The following is a 19,733-nucleotide window of genomic DNA, read 5'->3' on the forward strand; positions in this document are numbered from 1 at the left end:
ATGATTCACAATAGCCAAGAGGTGGAAGTAAACTAAATGTCCAATGACAGATGAATGGATAAAGAAACATACAATGGAATATTGAGCCTTAAGAAAGGAAATCATGTCATATGTAGATGAACACGGGTGAACCTTGACCTTATGCTCACCGAAATAAGCCAGCCACAAAAAGAAAGACACTTATATGAGGTACCCTGAGTAGTGAAATTCTTACAAACAGCAGAACGGTGGTAGCCAGGGGCTGGGGGAGGAGGGAAAGGGGAGTTGCTGCTCCGTGGGTACAGAGTTTCCCTTTTGCAAGATGAAAAAGTTGCAGAGATTGTTACACAGCCATGGGCCTGTAGTTAACACTGTTGTACATTTCAAAATGGTTGACAGTGATTTTTATAGCTTTCCTGACTTTCCCCAAATCTCCACCAACTATACTTTTAAAAAATTTCTACAAATAAGCAAGGATGACTTGGGCAGTGGAGGTGGCAGGGTTGGCAATGGAGGGACTGGTCTGGTTTGTGTCCCCACCCCCGACGCCTGTGTACAGGAGGGCTGGGGCCCGAGGGAGGCTGGCAGTTGGCCACGCCCTGCCCTGGGGGGGGAGGCTCCCCTTCCCCACCCATCCCCACCCATCCCCACTCACTTCTCCTGGAACAGACACTATGGCCACAGGCCAAACAAGGACAGAGGGACCTAGTTTCGTTTCCTTTTTAAGAAAAGAAATTTTTTTTAATTTATTTTGGCCGCCTCTCGCGGCCATGCGGGATCTTGTGTCCCCGACCAGGGATCGAACCCGTGCCTAACTGCAGTGCAAGTGCGGAGTCCTGACCTCTGGACGGCCAGGGAATTCCCTTCCTTTCTTTTTAATTTAAAGAAAATACAAAACCTACAGTATCGTAATAAACACTCGTATCCCCAACCTCTCAGCTTTTTGCCTCTTTCACACAATAAAAACAAAACATTACCAGTAAACTCCCCTTTGGTCCCTATCTCCAGTCTCCCCCTCTTTATTTTTCTAATGTTTTTACTTTTATCTACTTTGTGTGTCTTTCCCTTTGCTTTAGTAAATGGCACGTATTGTTCTACATCTTAAAATCACATGCGCTTTTGTGCTCCTTCTATGCTGATAATCATTCCTTTGAATCTAGATCATTCCTTCTAAGAGTGTCCTACTGTTCCGTGGTATGGCCAGACTAAGAGACTCCTCCATTCAGGTCGCCTCCAGCTGGTCACTCTAGCACTGTCCCCAGAACATCCCTGGGGGCATCTCTTGTGGGCCCACACCTGACCCTCCTGGGCAAGGCCACAAACAGATGTTTACTCGGAGTCTCCAGGCCAGGCCCGTGCCAGAGGCTGAAGGGCAAGAGGGTAGTGAGAGCAACCGAGGAAGGTTTTGCTTACACAGACGGCCGCCCCTGAGGGATCAGCCAGGCGCACTCACTTCCCTTCGCCCCTGCAGCGTGGCGCCCATCCCTCCCGGCTCCCTGCATCTTTCTCCGAGGGCCAGTCCCGTTCCTGCCTGCACCGCCCTGCTTGCCCCCTCGGTTCCCCGTGGACTCGGCCCGAGCTCCAGCGCGCTGCCCCATTATCCTGCCGACCGGATGGAAATGACCCGGCCAAGGTCACGCGGCGGCGCCCCGAGCCGGCGGAGACGCCAGCGCGGACGCTCTGCCCTGGCTCGATCGCCGCCGCCGTCTCCGCTTCAGCTCCGTCACAGGCGTCGGTCGTGGTTTCTCCCCACCTGGGTTCTCCGCCCGCCGCCGCTCCTTTCAAATGCCCCTCGGGGCGCTAGAGGCGGGGCGGGGCCGGGCCGGCGGGCGCCGCGAGTTCGGATCTCGCCGCGGGCAGGACGCGGGCGCCTGGCCTTCACGCAGAAAGGGCCCCAGCGACTCCGAGAGCTAGGTCCCGGACTGCGGGTCTGGAGGGCAGTGCGGCTGGGCCGGGGGCGGGGCCCGAGGTGAGGCACCGCCCCTCCCGCGTCTGCGCCACCTCCCCTCCACTGAGAGCTTCCACCGCTCCCTCGGCTGTCAGGCGCGGTGGCCAAGTGGTAAGGCGTCGGTCTCGTAAACCGAAGATCGCGGGTTCGAACCCCGTCCGTGCCTGGTTCTTGAGGTTGGGGTCGATAGTGGGGGCTTCAGTGTTCCCATGTGTATCGCCTCTTTCCTCTGCGATGTGCCATTTTTTTACTTTTCATATTGTGTTCAGGCGTCCTCCAGTCCCACCCTTCCCCGTCCACCCGCATTCCTCGGCTCCGCGGTCACCAACGCAGGCCGAGCCAGGGCACCAGGGTTCGCGGGCACCAGCTATGTCGCGCTTCGCTGGCCGCCCTGCGTCTCCTCTCCCCGAACCTCCATTCACCCAGCCGCACTGGGCAGGGCGGGGCTGGCCTGGGATCCTTGTGTTACCTGTGGTGACACTAAGGCCCGCGCTAGGCATTGGTGTTGCCAGCGGCGGTTAGGGTGGAGGTAGAGGTCCGGTCTCACTGGTTTTGCGCGTCTTGAGGGTGGGAGAAATTTCCAGAACGGGCGTTTGAGTTCTGGAGCAGTGTTTTCTGGTTTCTGGGTTTTGCTTGAAAGGTGAGTTCTCCACGTGGTGCTCGCTGTCTGCCTTCTTGTCTAGGAAGCCAACCACATCGTTAAGCTGGCGGGTGCCTTTTCCTTTCCCAGCCCTTGTGAACTGACCCTTTAAGTCTGGCGCCTGCCTGTGTGATCTTTTGAATCTGGCTCCTAGCCAGTTATGATACTCCCCAAGTCATTTCTAGGATAGATAGACCAATTTAATATGACATGATGTTTAGTGCCTCTCATTCCTGATATGCTCTGGTCTATCTGTCCCCTTCTTCAATTGTGACACTCAGGACTGAAGTGACACGTACTACTCCAGGTGTAGTCTTATTAATGTTACTTCACCTCCCTCATTCTATATCTCATACTTCTGTTAACGTGACCCAAAACCACACCTTTCTGCAGGTCCCGCTGCACAGTTGACCACGTGGAGCTTCAGGTGGATTGAATGTCAGCAGAGTCTCTTTGGGGCAGGATCATAGAAGACAGGATATGGGGCTCAGGAAGCAAGGAAATATATTGATCTTTTTTCCCTAAGATTCCAATAAATGGAAGAGATATACTTAGCTTTTGAAGGGAATGCTGAGCTAGGGTACCAGTGTCATCATGGAATTGTTCCTAAATGCAAATCGATTTTGCAGACATTCAGATTCCAGACATTCAGGGATAGGAAGGGGAAAGGTCCTGAACTACTGGATATGGCCTTGAATCCTGTCCCCTAGTTTGGATTCCTGATGAGAAGGAACTCGGAGGCTGGACACTGGGTTTCCTGCAGCTGCTGGAGCAGAGAATTCCACCCCAACAGAGGGGGGTGGATGAGCCAAGCCAAAGTCAATAAAAGAGGGTCAAGGTACAGAAGAGGTCAACATACAGATGTTGGGGGAAACATGAGCCCCCAGAGGCAGGGGTCAAGTATGGATCCCAAGTCAAGGTTGGTGAGAGGAGATGGAAGTGCAGGTGGGTCAGATACAAGCACCAGGGTGAGTGTGGGAGCCGAGAGGCCTAGCAGTTACCTTGTAGGCCCACAGGTATCTATACTCACCTCTGTGAGACTGGAGGTAGGTCATTGGCTTGAAGGGGGAGGGCAGAAGCAGAAGGGGACACCTGTGTTGAGTTTATTGCGTGACCCTTGTTAAATCACATACCCCGGACTTCAACTTCCTTAGTTGCAAAATTCGAGAGTTGAAAGAGATGTTTCCTAAATGCCTTGTGGCTTGAAATTCAAAGCTTCTACCTCAGAGGTTGGCCCTTGGAGAAGCGGTGTGTGTGTGGGGGGCTGCCTCGAGCTAGCGCCACACCCAGTCTCTCTTGGGGCTGCCCTTTCACAGTGGGACTTGGTCATGGCACCCTGGCGGTGAGACTATATGGCCCTGGTTCCCCCATCCAGAGTTACAGCCAGTCCTCCCTGATGGGCAGGACCAGAGCTACGAAGCCCCTCCCCCCCATCAGTTTCCCCTTGCTCGGACCTCCCCACAGTGGCTCCCCCAAGAGTCTAGGACAAACACAGGGCCTCTGGGACCGCAGTTGGAGAGCCACGTATGCAGGCACAGTCATTTGTGGGCAGCTAAAAACCTCCAGGATATTTTTAAAAATACAAACTACTTTAGGTCAGGCCGCTTCTTTCCTGCGAGCAAATATTATGTGACTTAAAAGCAGAATTTGGCAAGTGTATATATTTTGCCTTGTGCCGTCAGTTTTAGTCCAATATTCCAGCCTGGAGATATCTATTTTTAAATCTTTTATTGTACAATAAAACACAATTTCAGAAACCACACAAATCAAGTGAATGTCTTAATGAGTTATAAGTAGAACACCACCCAGGTCAGAGAACTTTGCCAGACACCCAGAAACCTCTTTCATGTGCCCCCCTCGCAATCACAACCCCCTACAGCCAGAGGCAACTGTACCCCTTACTTTTATAGTAATCACTTCCTTGCATTTTAACTTATCACCTTGTACATCTTTACATCTTTATACCCTATAGTTTAACTTTGCCCATTTTAAAAACTGATATGTCTTTTAAGCTTTTTTTTTTTTTTTCCCAATCACTAGGATTCTCTTCCTTCCCTTTTATTTCCTTGCAGTGTGTCTGTTGAGGAACCTGGCCCATTTGACCTGGAGCGTTTCCCATAGTCTAGACCTTGCTGACTGCAGACTCTTAGTGCAGTTCCATTTCTTCTGTCCTCGGTATTCCCTGCAAATTAGCAGCTAGATCCAGACACTGGATCAGAGTCAGATTCCATCCCTTTGGCGAGACTCAGGTATCACCTTCTCTGAGAAACCTCTGATTCCCCCAGGTAATGAGTCACAGCTTATTGTCTGGGACCCCTCTGTGTGTTTCACACCATAGCTGGGAGGCCCCTCAGGACTGGGACAGTGCCTTGCTTGTGTCTGTGTTTCCAGCATCTGGTACAGAGACAGAGCCCTCTTACAAGAGAGGACCCTGCTTAAAGGGTTGCGGAGGTCTTCCCAGAGGAGGTGACGTCATACCTGGGCTCTGGAGGATGAACAGGAATTTGCCAGAGTACCACAAACAATCTTGGCTACTTCTGCCCTCATTCAATCATTGTTGACACTCAAATATCATGATCTAGGTTGCAACTAAGCAGGCAGGGGTGCTTTTCTCCTCCCTAAACCCCCACCCCACCCCCAGCTGCCAACCCCTCTGACCTTGCACATAAAATGAAATTTCAAATTAAGAAACAAATACTGTCTGTCGATGCTTTGATAAGCAAACACTAAAGGTCCAACCCTATACTTTGGGACAAAAGTGGCCAGTTTGGAATCATGGTCTGATAGGAATGAAAGCAACCACCCAACCCTCTCATTGTACAGCCACCGAGACAGGCAAAGAGAAGGGAAGTGATTTGTTCAAGATCATCCAGAAAGCACTACCTTTATGACATAGGTTAAGCTCTTCTGCAGGATGAGCACAAATCTGCTTGGAAAAGTCATCTTTGATTATAACCTGACATGTACCCAGGAGATGGCCCATCTCTTTGCCAGCCCATGGGGCAAGCAGGTACTTCTCTTGTCTAATATTCACCCCTGATCAATAGAAAAAGCACACAGTGAACAAAATCACTAGGCTTCACCCCAGTACTCAGGCTGTGGAGACAAGGGAGGGACGCAGAAACTCCCTATCACCAGTTGGATTCCCCAGGAGACAAACTCCTAGATCTTCTGAACCAAGGGCTCTCCCATCTTCCAGGCACTTACCCTGCCCAGAGAAAGCCTTTCTGAGAACCCCGAGTGAGAGGGCTGGCACTCTGAGCCAGCAGGGCTCCTTTGTGTCCTTACTTTCCAGGATTTTCCCATCGCCCTCTCAGCCTCACTCCCTGGGTCACATTCAGAGTGACCACCTGCCTTCTCCCCACCCCCCATCAGGCAGGAAAACTGAATCCAGCTCGAAGCGCTGCCTTGGCCTTGCGGAAATACCATTACACCTGGAAAGAATCGACTCCTCTCTGGGGACTTTACCCCCCTGCTGCTTCTTGCAGGCAAAGGTTGTGTCCTGTCTTCTCAAGAGAGGAGAAGCTGGGAGAAATCACAGAGAAAATCCCATCCCAGTTTTGCCAGTGACAAACGGAGGCCCCAGGCAGAGAACTTATCAGAGTTTGCACAGGAGTGAGGAGGTGAAATGTGCTCGGATGTTGACAGAGTCGGTGATCCCAGTAGTGGCTTTTCTGCTGTAAAGATTTCATGGCAAAACCTGTCTTTCCCCTGAGCTCTGGGGCTCTCCTTCTGTCCAAGCCATCTGGGCCGAGAGAAACAAAAGCCATGTAACTTGCCACCTGAGCAAAATCTGCTGAGAAAATCAGCCCCATGAATTCCATATTCACATACAAAATGATTTTATTTGCAGTCCTTCTCTCCCTCTGGTCACCAGGATCCCCGTGTCTTCCGTCCGAGCTCTTTCTGACTGATGGCAGGAAGCTGAAAAGAACCCAGCACAACCGTGACTGTAGAAGATGCACAATCGTGGCATCTGATAGGCTAGATGGTCTGGAGGAGGAAGTTGAGGGCAAAGAGCTCGGTACGGAGTGACCTTGGGTAAATCATTTCATCTCCCCAAGCCCAGTTTCCGTATCAGTAAAAATCGGGGTTCTCATTCCTGCCCTGCCATGTCACACCACTTGATGCCTTGCTAGAGAGATGGCACGTGTTCGTTATTAGCAGAGAATCAGGACTGTAACATGGGGTTGATATTAAGTACCTTGCACGGTTTGCGCATTGGAGGCCGCGGTGAATGTGGCCCTCCTGCCTTGGGGGGGAAGGTGGTCATCCTCTGAGAGGAAAAGGGTGAAATCAACAGGTGTTAGAGTGTGTCTGTGCCTCTGTGTATGTGGCTCAGCCCTGGGGGTGGGGGGGCCTTGGATGGGGGAGGGGTGGGGGCAGCCAAGCCCATTCCAGTAATGGCAGAAACGGAGCTCTCAGGGCAGTGTATGCAGGACTGAAGGGCATTCAGCACGTACTTTCTGAGACTGCATTATGTGTGCGGGGATACAGTAGTGTGTGTACAAAAGAAACAAAAAGTCCTACCCCTGTGGAGCTTACATCCTGGGAGTCGGAGGCAAAGATCAGCAGCAGGGAGACAGGCCCTATGCAAATGAGTAAAAGATGTAGCATATTAGAGGGGATGAGGGCTACGGAAGGAGAAAAATGCTGGGTTGGGGATAAGAAGTGATGGAAAAAGAGGCTGCAGTTTCAACTGGAGTAGCCAGGGAAGGCCTAGGGAAGAATCTAGAGTGAGGGGAGCCAGAGAGAAAGGTCAGTGTCTCCCGATCTATGGGATTTTGTCCCCAAGGCAGGTCGATCCCTCCCAGCCACAGAGATGGATGTGTGCAGCAGGCAGGCCCGGACATTTAGATTGTCCTTGTCACACCACACACCTCACCCCCATCTCAGGGGCTCTGAGGTCAGCTTGTTAAGGAGCCTGACTCCTGTAGGTCATTTGTGGATGGGGGGAAACAGGGCAGGAGCCACAGGGCAGACTTGGAGGGATGGACTACATTGTGGGGAGGGCAAACGTGGTGTGAATGCACTGGAGACTGGGCCTTTCTGAGATATTTACTCGGAGTGAGCTGGTGGGAAGTGCACTAGACCAGAGTGGAGAGGGGCTGCTCTCGGCCTGCACTTACTGGCCGAGTGACCCTGGCAAGTAATTCCACCTGTAGAATGTAGGCAATAATAATACCTCTGACCTAGGGTCATTGTGAGAGTGTAAGGAGAAGCTCTTTGCACAGGGTCTTGGCACTGAAAAATTTCTCACTAACTGAGAGCTACCATCATCTTCATCATCATCATCATCATCATCACATGTTGATGTTCTCTAAGGCAGGGTTTTTCAAACTGCAGGAGGTAATCCATGAGTGGATCATGAAATAAATTTAATAGCTTGCAAGCAGCATTTCTTTTTCATGGAACAGAATAGGATTGCATCAAATATATTTGCGTGTATAAGAATTGTTTCATAAAACATTTTACATACATATATAGATAAATTTCCTACCATGGGGCATGACTGAATGTTTGAAAACCACCGTTCTTAAGGCAGTGTTTCTCTAAAGATGATCCTAAAGAGTGTTTTTCTAATTAGTAATTTGCGGGCCACTACCATCACTTTTGCCATAGCAGAATACCACTTGTGCTATTATTTACTAAATACTGGTCTTTGAGTTAGCTCATTTTAACCTCATCGTAACCACAATATTCTTGAAATTTATTTTTAAAAATATATATTACATATTTTTAGCCTAAAACCATCTCACATATGAGCACCACGCTTTCGGAACATGGGTGGTAAGGAGCATCTTTGTGAAAGCATTTTCTGAAAGCTGGGAGCTAACAGAACTGTGAGACACAGAGGAGTCCCAACCCTTTCAGGGTCCCGTTCTGTCCCGGAGGCAGGCCCAGCCCCACTGCCCAGTTTTCTGAATTCTTGTGGTTGACCTTCCCACAGCGGCCACCTCAAGAAGCAAAGAACAGGCCCTGTCGGCTTGTGGACTGGCTCGGGACCTTTCCTGGGATGTAACCCCGGTGGAGGAGGCCAGAGCCCTGGTGTACCTATCTTTTCTCTTGTGAGCTGTGTCCTGACGCTGCACCAAGTTTGCAGATTTCCTTTCTTGTCCAGCTTTGATTCCATTGATGGGATTAGGTGCCCCCTACGGCCATGTCCTTTGATGTGGTCAGGGGGTAGCAGGGAGATTTCAAGCTCAGGGAGCAAATCTTAATCTTCTTCGGGCTTCTCTGGAATCAGCGCTGGGGTAAACCCATTACATCCCTGCACTTTCATCCCCCCAGGACACCGGCTCCTCCAGGCTCCTCAAGTCTCAGAGATCCAAAGGGTTTGTCAGATTTAGAGACAGCAATAAAAGGGGAAGAGAAAGCAGAGCACGAACCCCAGACCCCTGCCAGCACCGGCAGCATCACCAGCAATGTCAGGGCATCTTCCTCTTTCTTCCCTTCTAATCCTGGGCTCCCACAAAATGGGGATTACAGAGGCTTGGGGCCAGAGGCCCGCCCTGCCCCAGCACTGGGCACCTCTGCAGTGCCTGGCTGCCATCTGCCCTCCATCCCTCCCAGAGCTGCTCTCCTGGGAGCACCTGCTCCTGCACATCTGTCTGCCCTGCCCTGGGGTCGCCATGTGGGGTGTGGGGCCAGCTGGCAAACAGAACAGATAAACCACTCAGCCCTCACCACAGTGAAGTCTTAAGGCACGATTTCGATTGGTGAGGCCAGGAAACAGAAGACAGGAACATAGCCAATACCTATGCGTGGCCACAAGCAGGTATGTCTCATTATTTAGATTAAACCTGACTCCAAGGCTCCATCTGAAGAGAGGCAGGGCAACTCCATCTCAGTCATTATTTGGGTTTACCCATCCCTCCCTCTGCCATGGTCCCTGGAGTCCTGGCCATCTTGAGGATGGGGATCCTGGCCTATGGATGCTCCAGACTGGTCTCAAGATGAGGCATGTGGTTACTCCCCCCCGTCCCGGCGTCTCCAGAGAGAGAGAGAGTGAGGCACCAGCTCCCCACCAGAGGGGATTCCACCGAACTCAGATCCCTCTCCAATCTTGGGAAAGCTCTCCCTCGGCCTCGAAGCTTTTCTGTACCATCCTTCCTCCCTACAGTCCCCCTAAAGGAACTCGGGTTTTCAGAAAGCGCAGCCAGGAAGAGAGAAGTGGGTAAGCAGACAACTGGAAGGGGGGAGAGGAAAACACAAAATTAACATTTCAAAAAGCGTGCTGCACGGCCCTCCGCTTGGCGCCTTACATTTATTTTCTCGTTGGTTTGCCAACGAGAAGGGCCTGGCCGGCCCCAGGTTCCAGGTGGGGAGGTTGAGGCCGGCCGCAGGCGCGCTCCGCCGGGCCGGCGACGCGGCCCGGGAGCAGAGCGGCCGGCAGGGGGCTCTCGGCGCCGGCCTTCGCGGGAGGAAGCGCTGGCTGCGGCTCCGACCGGTCAGAGGAGGAAAAGGGAAAATTACTGGAGCTCGGGGGCGGGAAGGACTGCGTGACTGGGAGGAAGGCACTTGAGACTGTCGAGTCTGGCAGCCCGCGGCCGGATTCGATCCCCGGGGCAGCTCGGACGGCCAGGGAAAGGGGTGCCGGTGCGGCCCCCACCGCGCCCGGGCGTTCTCCCGCGGGTGGCGCAGGCTGGAGAGGGCTCCGCGGCCCGGGGCGGGGGCGGGGGCGCCGAGGGGCGGGCGGAGGGCGGGCCGGGGCGGGGCGCGTCCGCCCGGCTCCGGGAGGCGGTGCGGGCGGGCGCTGGCCGCGTCCGCCCGCCGGGAGCCGTGGGGCGCGCAGCCTTCCTGATGTGTCACCAGCACGTGGAGCCAGCTCGGGCTGCGCCGCGAGCGGGAGGAACTCCCCTAACTTTCGAGGGGTCTCGCCGCCTCACTCCTTTCCCCGCGGCGCCCGGCCCGCGCTCCTCGGGGAGGTGGCGGCAGCGGCCCCCAGGTCCCGGGCGGGTTGAGCGAGGCCCCGGCCCCCGGCCTGGCGCACGCGGGGCGCCCGGGACGTCGGGGCGCCTGGTCCGGCTGGCGGCTGCTCCCCACGACCCCCGGCCGGGGCGCGGGCTCGGCGGCGCGGGAGGGCGAGGCCTGCGGTGCGAGCGGCCCGGCCGGCCCTGCGCCCGACGGATCTGAGCGCAGGTAACCCAGGCGGCGCGGAGCTGGGCCTCGCGGGCGCGGCGTGGGATCGCGGCGAAGTTTCTCGGCGTGTAACTCTTGCGCTCGACCGGGGGTGGAGGATGGGGGGAAGGCTAGGTTCCCGTGCCTCCCCCACCCCAGCTCAGTGTCTCGGCCTGCACCCCGGCGGCCCGGCCGCCGCCGTGCGCTAGGTGTGTAACCCTTCGGGGGCTGGTCTCGGAGCCCTCGGGTCGAGGTCGGGCGAGCAGGATGCCGCCTTTGGGGGACGCCGCTTGGGGAAAACCCAGAATCTCGGGCGAGCAGAGCGCCTGGAAAGCGGGCAGCCGGATCCAGTCCCAGGAAGCCCGTCGGGGGCGCAGCCCGAATCCGAGACGCGCGGGAGCTGAGAGCTGGGTCTTTGCGGGCGAGATGAGGGTGTCGGTTCAACTGGCCTACAAAGTCCCAGTTCTCGGCCCCCGGGACCGACGGCTCCTCCTCGCCCTACACCGTTTTCTCCCGGGCGGACGAGAGCTCGGCGCCCAGGCGGGTCAGGGACCCCGGCCGGGCCGCACCTCTCGGGGTCCACACTGGAGAGGTGGGGTGGCAAGGCACGCTCGCCGCGGATTCTGTGCGGAGGTTCGAGGGATCCCTTGGCTTGGCAGGAGCAATGGGAACGCACTCGGAAATTCGAGTTGGTCACTGCGTGCGGTTCTTGTTCTCCGGGTGGAGCCGGATCCCCGCCGGGGCCGACCTGGAGGGAAGGGAGAGACGGAGCCCCTCTTCCTAACCGGCGGAGCCTATTCGTCTACCAGGCCCTGCCCTGCTGCGCGCTCCGGAGCCGCAGCCTTGAGCTTGGGGGTGTTGAGGACCTCCCGAGGTCTAGAGTTGTCCCTGGGAATATGGGCCGAGATGTGGAGGTTTTGCCCCTCTCCTTGCGCCCCACCACCATTTCTTTAAAGATGCATCTTTGTGGGTGTGTTCCTAATGGCTAGCCTTTTGTTCCCTGACATTTGCAGCATAATGCTGACCCACCCTGAGTCCCCTTAATGTTTTATGCTGAGATTCCCTTCTTAAACCATTTATTCAGTAACTTTGCTTCTACCTTCCTCCTGCAAAAGAAAAACCCCACACTAACCCCTGAAACCTCCGGTCTGCCTGGCGTTGGACCTTTTTATTTTTGTTCGTTTGTGTTGTGTTTTGGCTGTCTTGGCAGTGAGGTGACCTGAACGGTGCGAAGGACCAGTTGACAAAATAGGGCACTTTGGGCCCCTTTCTTCCTGGCTTTGGAAAACAGGAGAGGTTTCTAGAAGCAGGGAGGAGGGAGAGGGAGAAACCAGCCCAGCCAGGTTGGCCCACCTCTCTCGAAGTTGTGGAAGCTTCTTCTAGAGGCTTCTCCAACTTCTGTGGGTCCGTGTAGAGATAGACCTCACAGGGTACCTACCACATCTGTGTCCCTGTTTTGGAGGCCATGAGGGGGCGTGAACGGAGGGGAGCCCCATGGGCTGTGGGATCACTGAGGCAAGGTTGGGCCCGTGAGCCCAGGAGTGGGCATAGCCCCAAACTGCAGTTGGCCGGCATTTTTTCCGTGTGAGCTTTGTCCTGCTGGCTCTAACCAGTGGACTGTGCAGACGTCAGAATTGTGGGAGAGAAGTGTTTATTTGGCTCAGTATCTAAATGTACAGGCATCTTGATCAATTTTGACGCATAATCGTCTGGGAGTGGACTGGTGGGAGTTTCAGCTGGAGGCTTTGCCCTAATTAAGGAAAACGCTCCGTTCAGAGTACTGAGTCAGGTTGGGAAAACAGAGATCTCCCTTTGAACCCATGCCTCCCCCGACCCTGGGGATTAGTACCTTAAATTAAATGAAGTGGAAATCTCCAGAATATTGCGTGGTCATAAAACATCCGCAGGACTGGTCTGGAGCAGTGAGATGCGGAAAAGCATTGCAACCATCCTGGAGGGGACAGGCACGGGGACGAGGGGCAGAAATCACTGGGAATAAGGGAAAAGGAGCCGGGCAGCGCCCCAGGCCTCCCCTGGCCTGGCCCAGGTAGCTGGCAGTTTTCCCTCAGGCTGTGCCCGGTTCTCAGGGGCTGCCCAGGGTTTTAGGGATTTTTAAGAAATGCCTCGGGGCTTCATTTCTTTGGGTGGGGGTGGGAGTGAACGGTTAGGTTTTTCCTTTGCAGGACGTAATCGAGTCGGCTATGCCGTGGGCTGGCCTGGCCTCCAGCAGCTGATTTAGGCTGTGGTATTTAGGAATTGTGTTTTAGCTGCGAGCTTTTTGTTTTCGCCGCCCCTTTTGAATTCTCATAGTTCCTGAAACAGATGCCTCCTCCCGCCCCCCACCCCCACCCCAACCCCAATCCATCCCTCTAAGCTGGGTACCTAGGAGCTTCGCGGGGGAAGTGGCTTGACCGGCAGACTTGTTTGCCCTGGAGCCATCTTCAGAAAGCAGCTAAATGCAAGGTGGGAAGCTGGTGGGAGGGTAGGATTTTAGCCAGACCCCCAGGGAGACCCACGGAAGACTTGTGAAATCCAGCTGGACTCATGGTCCTACCTACTGGGAGGAAACGTGCATTCCCTTAACTCTTAAGTAAATTGCAACCTGGTGAATAATTAACCTTGCCCATTTGGCTTTTTTTCTTTTCTTTTCTTTTTTTTTTTTTTTTTTTTAAGAAAAATAATATCCCAACCTGTGAAAGATTAGAGATCAATTTTTGTTCAGCACGCTTGCATTGACAAAGGAGCACCGGGAGAAGCCGACCCTCTCCCCTCCACCCCGAAGTCCTAGCAACTCAGGAAAGTCTGCTACTTAGAAATCCCTCCAGGGTTTCTCTGGTGGCAGTTGTGGGGAGCGGCCTCTGAGCTGCCTCCCCAGGTCTCCTTCAGTTCCTCTGCCCAAAGCCCGAGCTGTCTGAACCCTCAGCAACGGTCAGGATTCTCTCCCCCACTTTCTGTAGCGACAGCTTGGCCTTCACTCCTGCATGGAGTTGATTCTGCTGTCAGGCCAGTTTGCGGCTCTGCGCGGGATGGTAAATATTTGGCCTGTCTCAGTTCTTTTACACAAAAGAACAGCGCTCCTAATCTGGGACAAGTCCGAGGAAGAGTTGTCTCAGAAACAGGGGATCCATCTGGGGTCCATGAAGGGTTTTTCTCGAAGCAGCCCAGTGTGAGCGCCATGAAGGCGGATTTGAGGTCCAGATGTGTTCAAGTTGGAGTCCTAGCTGCCACTTGCCAGCTGGGTGGCCTTTGACAGGTAACTTCTCTGTGCCCATTTCTTCCCTTGTGGACAAGGGTTCTGAGACCTCCCTTGTAACGCTTTGGTGAGGCTTAAATGAAAAATGCAGGCACAGTGCCTGACACACACCAGTAGACCTTCAACTGGTTGTCCTCATCTTCTCTGCCCTCTTATTTTGAATAAGCGCGGGTGGGCCTTGGGCAAGTTATTTAACCCACTGGGAACAGAAGCTTTGTAATCCTAAAGCGGGATGATGCCTGGGAACCCCTTCCCCTGTCCGAGTCTATTGTCCACCAGCCACGTGGCAGGGACCCGGCCAGGCTGGGGTTACAACCGTGGGTAAGATGGGCACGGCCCGTTGCTGCCCACTCCGATTTGTACCCCAGCTCTGAGCGCAGATGAAGGGTATTGTGAGTCCTCTTGTTATATCTGAGGCTGCGACTCCGAGGGGAAAGGCTCCCCCAGATTCTCACAGCTGCCTCTGGGGCCGAAGGAACGGGAAGCCCGGCCTTCTGGGTGCAGTAGGGCCTCCCGGGTAGGGTGGTAGGAGCCAGCGGGCTGTGGAACAGGAGGTGGGTGGGTCTGGATTAGCCCCGTTGCTTCAAGGAACCCTGGGTGCGCAGAAGTGGCTGCCTCGCACGTCTGCTCTGCCATGCATCCAGCCTGAAAGGTCCCAAGACTCCACGTTTCATGGAAGGTCCCCATGAAAGGCGAATTGCCACAGCTGCCCTTGGCCCGCTCACTCATTGACCCAGCTGGCAAGCCAAATGCACTCTAGTGGGACCAGTCAAGCAGGGTACAGAATCGAAGGGCTGGGGGAGGGGAAGGAAATACTTTGATATTACAAAAAGTAATATCTGCAGAGTAATCACCATGGGAAATAAAAATCAGGATTTCATTGGACTTCCTTATACTTTTTTATGGCTTAGTGATGTTTTTATTTTGCATTTCGAACTAGAGGTTGAGATGGACCATAATCTCTTCAGTGCTTTAGAGCCCGGGGCAGTGGGCAGGGTTTACTGGGACGCAGAGCAGGTGACTTCTCACCCACTGTGCAGCTCCCTCCCTCCTCCCTCTGGCACGCTCTGGGGAATTTTGAAATTGCCCTGTGGCCAGACCCCTTGTGTTTGCTGCCCAGGAGGACTGGGGAAGGAGGTGCTGTGTGGACAAACCATCGGCTGATTTTAATCTCAGCTCTGCCACTCTGGGCCTGAGAGCCCCCTTCTCCGTCAAGTGGGCGGCTGGACCAAATAGCGTGCACACCCCTTGTAGTCTTAACATCCTTCTAAGTTTCGGAGCCCCGAGGCGAGGCGCAGAGGAGGGCACCGGGCTGGGACCCGGGCCTGGGGTTGGGAGGGGCGGGAGGGGTGGGGGAAGGACTCAGAGATGTGCAGCTGGGAAATTTGGATCAGTCTGTGAGGACTTGGTGGTTCATCCTCATGAAATGCGCTTCCTCTCACTGGATTTCTGCCCTGGGGTGTGTGGGGTTCAAGGCAGAACGCTGGCTGCTTCTTGGTGACTGAGGCTTAAATTCTTTTTCAATTCTCTGTCTCCGTGTCCACTGTAAGGTAGACCTCCTCCCGCACCCTTTTGAAAACAAGTCACTTGCATTGCTATTTATATGCTGATGGCACCTGGCTTTCCAGGAGGCTGAAGGCAGGCATTGGGGAAAGGGCATTGGCTTTGCAGGCTCTCCTGTGGACTACCTGGGTGACCTTGGACCCGTGACATGCCTTCTTGAGACTGTTTCCCCATCTGTGATGATACATGCCCACTGTGTAGTGTGATACAGGGGCCACATGAGAAGGCCGGTGTGAAACGCCGGGTGGTTTGGGGGGACGGCGGGGGAGTACGTGGTAGCTATTCTTAAGTGACACCGTAGCTCACCCCAGGGCCTATGGGGCCAGCGAAGAAAGCCCAGTGAGGTCAAGGAAGCGCACCCCGAGCCTGGCGAGCCTGCTTGCTGCCTTAACATCTGGGGAGAAAACATTGGAAGAAAAGCAATATGGAGTAGGGCTGGAGGGGGTTCCTGTTTCTCCGGGGAGGTATGCCCAGTACAACCTAAGAGGGGTGGCTGTGGGGCGAAGTCACCGACTCTTCCAGGGGTGGGTGTATTTCATCACGTATTAGTGGGAGAGGCGGGATAGATAACGTTCTCTTGAATCTTTTCCTGTGGAGCTTGCTGCGGTGAGCTTAAGAACATGGGGGAAGAAAAAAAGTTAAAAAAAAAAAAATGTGTCTTTGCTCTTGGAACCAAGAGGGCGATTAAACAGGTACTTGGAACCAGGACTTGCATATAAGCAAAATGTTGGTCTCCAACTTGCCTGGCCAGACCACTGTATATCTGGGAAAAGTCAACCAGACCACTTGCTCCCAGCTGGTTAGCGTGGAGGGTTCTCCCGCCGCCCTGGGCTGCGTCTCTCTCCCTCTCCCCCTGCCCTGCCTCTCCTCCCATGTCTGGTGATAGCAGGCGTTCATTGTCGCCCAGGTCTGGGTGCATGCGAACCTTGGCCAAATCGCTGAATGTTAAAACATCTGGCAAAATATCACATTTCGACAATGGGCCTTTTCTGTAGAGCTGGGGATAGAGGGGGCAGTGTTGAGATGCTGGAAAACCACTTAAGCCTTGACAGTGGAAATGGGCAGGGTCCAGGATCCTGACTTTGAACACAAGGGGTGAAGATGGAGCAGCGAGGGGCACTCCTTAAAATAGGAGTAGGCCCCGAGAACCAGCTCCCCCTGTTTCCAGAGCCTGAGGTGGGGAGGGAGGGGGGCTGCGGCCAGCCTACCTTGGCACCCTCCCTTTTGTCCTTTCGGTGAATTTTGTTGTAATTAGACAAGTCGTGACAAATATCCCATTGCCCTTTGGGCCGGGGAGCTATGAGGAGTCCTCCCTGGAAACCCAGCCCAGTTCACTTGGGAGCCATAATTAGGCAAGAGAACAGTTCACGGGCCCTTGATTCAATAAAGACCCTTTTATGATGTTGGTTTTTCCCAGAAAAATAATACCACTTTGCCCCATTTATTGCATTTAGATGTGTAACCATATTAGGGCTCAGCAGCCCCGGGGACTGAAGTTACATAGTTGGGGTTTTCACCAGAGGCTGTTACCCGGTCTTCAGAGGGAAACAGTGTGTCCTCGGGGTGGGGGGCGAGACAACAACAAGGAACATTTTTGAGGATTTTTCTCGCTTGACATTTTCTCCCATCAGGGTGAGAAGCGACCCAGGGAAGAAAAAAAAAAACAACAGAAAGTGAAACTAACTCGCCTGGCCAGTGTGGCCGCAGCCCTGCATGCCCAGCATGGTCCCTCCCTTGTCGCTGACCATATCTGGCAGTCAGATGGGTGGCACGTGCCCGGCAGAGGACTGAAGGAAATGCCAGAGAGGATGCCTGTGGCCTCTGCACCGGGAGTCGTGGTGTCCCAGCACGTCTCCACCTCGATGGCAGGGCTGCAGGCGCTGGTGTGTGCAGGTGGCTGTCCTCTGCCTCGCCCAAGCCCCCCCCCCTGTTGGGGCAGTCAGCCCGGACTAAATATAGTCCTGGAGGTCCCGGCGGCTTTCGGTTTTTGGAAGGCTTTGCTTGGCCCCGCCCACGGCCCCTGGGGGCACCATCTTCCAGGCATTTGCATATGGATGGCGCTCTCACCTGCAGGCCCCCTCCCCATGCAACCATCCCCTCTTACCTTCTAACCCCAGACCCTGTGTCAGGCAATCACTAAGAACGTCTCCCAATCACTCACGGAGTAAAAATCCCTCCTAGAAATCTGCCCAGGGCCGGGGTGTTGGTAGAGATCTGGTGTCCAGAACTTCTTTCCCAATTCGCGGTTTAGAAATATCAGGCGATGAGGAAATTTCTGAGAGTCCATTCGTAGGTGTGCTCTATTAAGCAATAGGGTAGGACCTTTCATTAAAACTGTGTTGCATTAAAAAGGGGGAAAATCCATGTAATTCCAGGACATCTAATGAAAGTTATTGCTGAAATAAATATCTTTTCAGATATCATCCTTTAATGCAGAAGAACTGGTTCGTCTATTTATAGATATTGCATATTAAAATATTCTTTCAGTGTCACTACTATCAAGGAGTGAGGTCTGTAGTTTTTTTTCAATCTTATACTTTAGACTTTTTGGAAAAAGTGCTATTGTTACATATTTATAATACATAAAATTGTTTTTCGGTTAAATAGAACACCTGAAACCAGATTCTCTAATTAGTACATTTTTCTACTTAGCTGTTAGGAATTTGTGATAGGATCAGTTATTTTAGATTTCCAATGAAACTTTGGCCACAGGGAGGTACACCAGGGGAAAAAAAATCACTAGTTTTCAGTTTTGGCTACCACCCACTCACCTGCTCCCCCCAAAACACCTAACGTGCCTGCCCATCAGGCAGCAACAGTGACAAGCAAAACAGTTTTATTTTCCTTGTCCCAAGTAGATGGAGTTGGAAAAGTTACTCATTTATGTCAGCCTCTCTCTGCTCCTGCCAGGGGAGCAGGCAGACGAAGTTTGGGTTTAAATACTACTTTTTTTTTCGTACATTTTTCAGCAGTTATGTTAGTAGCTGTTCTTTGGAGAAAAAGTTCTGGTGATCCGAGTTCATTCAGTTCGTATTTTCTGTGTGCCTTGTGCGTGGTTTCTGTGCCTGGTGGCCTGGGGGGTCGGTAGCCTGCAGGAGTAGGGACCTCCAACCAAGACCAAGAAGTGAAGTCAGGACCCAGTGTTTGCACTTTGTAACAGTTGCCGGTGCAAGCCCATGATCATTTTATTGATTGATTGATTGACTGATTGATTGCTGCACTGGGTCTTAGTTGCTGCAGGCATGCGGGATCTAGTTCCCTGACCAGGGATCGAACCCGAGCCCCCTGCATTGGGAACGTGGAGTCTTACCCACTGGACCACCAGGGAAGTCCCAAGCCGGCAGTCCTTTATCCAAAATTCTGAACTCCAGAAAACTCTGAAAACCAAAAGCTGTGTTTATAATGAATTTCCTGGGGAATCCTGACCCGAACTGACTTGAGACTATTAGAGTCTATGTTTCTCTTGGGGAGTATGAATCTTCATGGCTTTCACTGCAGAGACATTACTGTGTGTGATTCCGGGGGCTACCCTATGGCATAGTAATGTGGCCTGTGCACCACGTTACCTGAAAAATTCTGAACCATGTAGGGCCTGAAAGTTTGGGGTATAAGAGGTTGCAGCCCTGGATTAGGAGCATCAGCTAACCGAGACGGCAGGCCCCATGGCCTGCAGAGCCCTTCTCTCCCCAGGCCTTGAGCTCCATGAAGGCTCACCAAGTTTTGCTCACTGTGGTATCCTCGGTACCCAGCTGGGTGCCTGGTGCCTCCTAGGTGCTGAGTGAATACTGATCAGAAGCAAGGGTCAGCCAGCTTTGTCCGTGAAGGCCAGAGAGTAAATATTTTAGCCTTTGAGGGCCGTGGGGCCTATGTTGCAAGTCTTCTGCTCTGCTGTCGGAGTGTGAAAGCAGCCATAGATAATACGTAAATGGGTGAGTACCTGTGTTCTGATAAAACTGTAAGGATGGTGGGTGGGTCTGGCCTGTGGGCCCACAGTTGGCTGACTCCTATGAGGAAGATAAACGAATTCTAAATGTAGACCCTTCCCCATTCTGTTAGCTCTGCTGTCTGCAGGCCTGGTCTGCTTGTTTCCCTGCCCCAGTGGAGTCTCTTTACCAAAGAGATAAAGGCAGCGCCCACCCCTGGCATCGGCTCCTCCCATGTTCTGGACACATGGCTGAGAGGGAGGTGTTGCCCTCCCTGGACCAGCCTGGTTCGTGGGAGTGGGTGTT

General features: G+C 53.4%; 1 non-coding gene across 1 annotated transcript; it reads left to right on the plus strand.

Moving 5' to 3' along the window:
- Window positions 1-2,021: 2,021 nt before the first annotated feature.
- TRNAT-CGU (transfer RNA threonine (anticodon CGU)) lies at window positions 2,022-2,093 on the plus strand. Its single transcript has one exon. It is a non-coding gene; the product is annotated as a tRNA-Thr (tRNA).
- The last annotated feature ends 17,640 nt before the right edge of the window (window positions 2,094-19,733 follow it).

Source organism: Eubalaena glacialis, chromosome 19, assembly GCF_028564815.1.
Source record: "Eubalaena glacialis isolate mEubGla1 chromosome 19, mEubGla1.1.hap2.+ XY, whole genome shotgun sequence".
In the NCBI taxonomy this organism is placed as follows: domain Eukaryota; kingdom Metazoa; phylum Chordata; class Mammalia; order Artiodactyla; family Balaenidae; genus Eubalaena; species Eubalaena glacialis.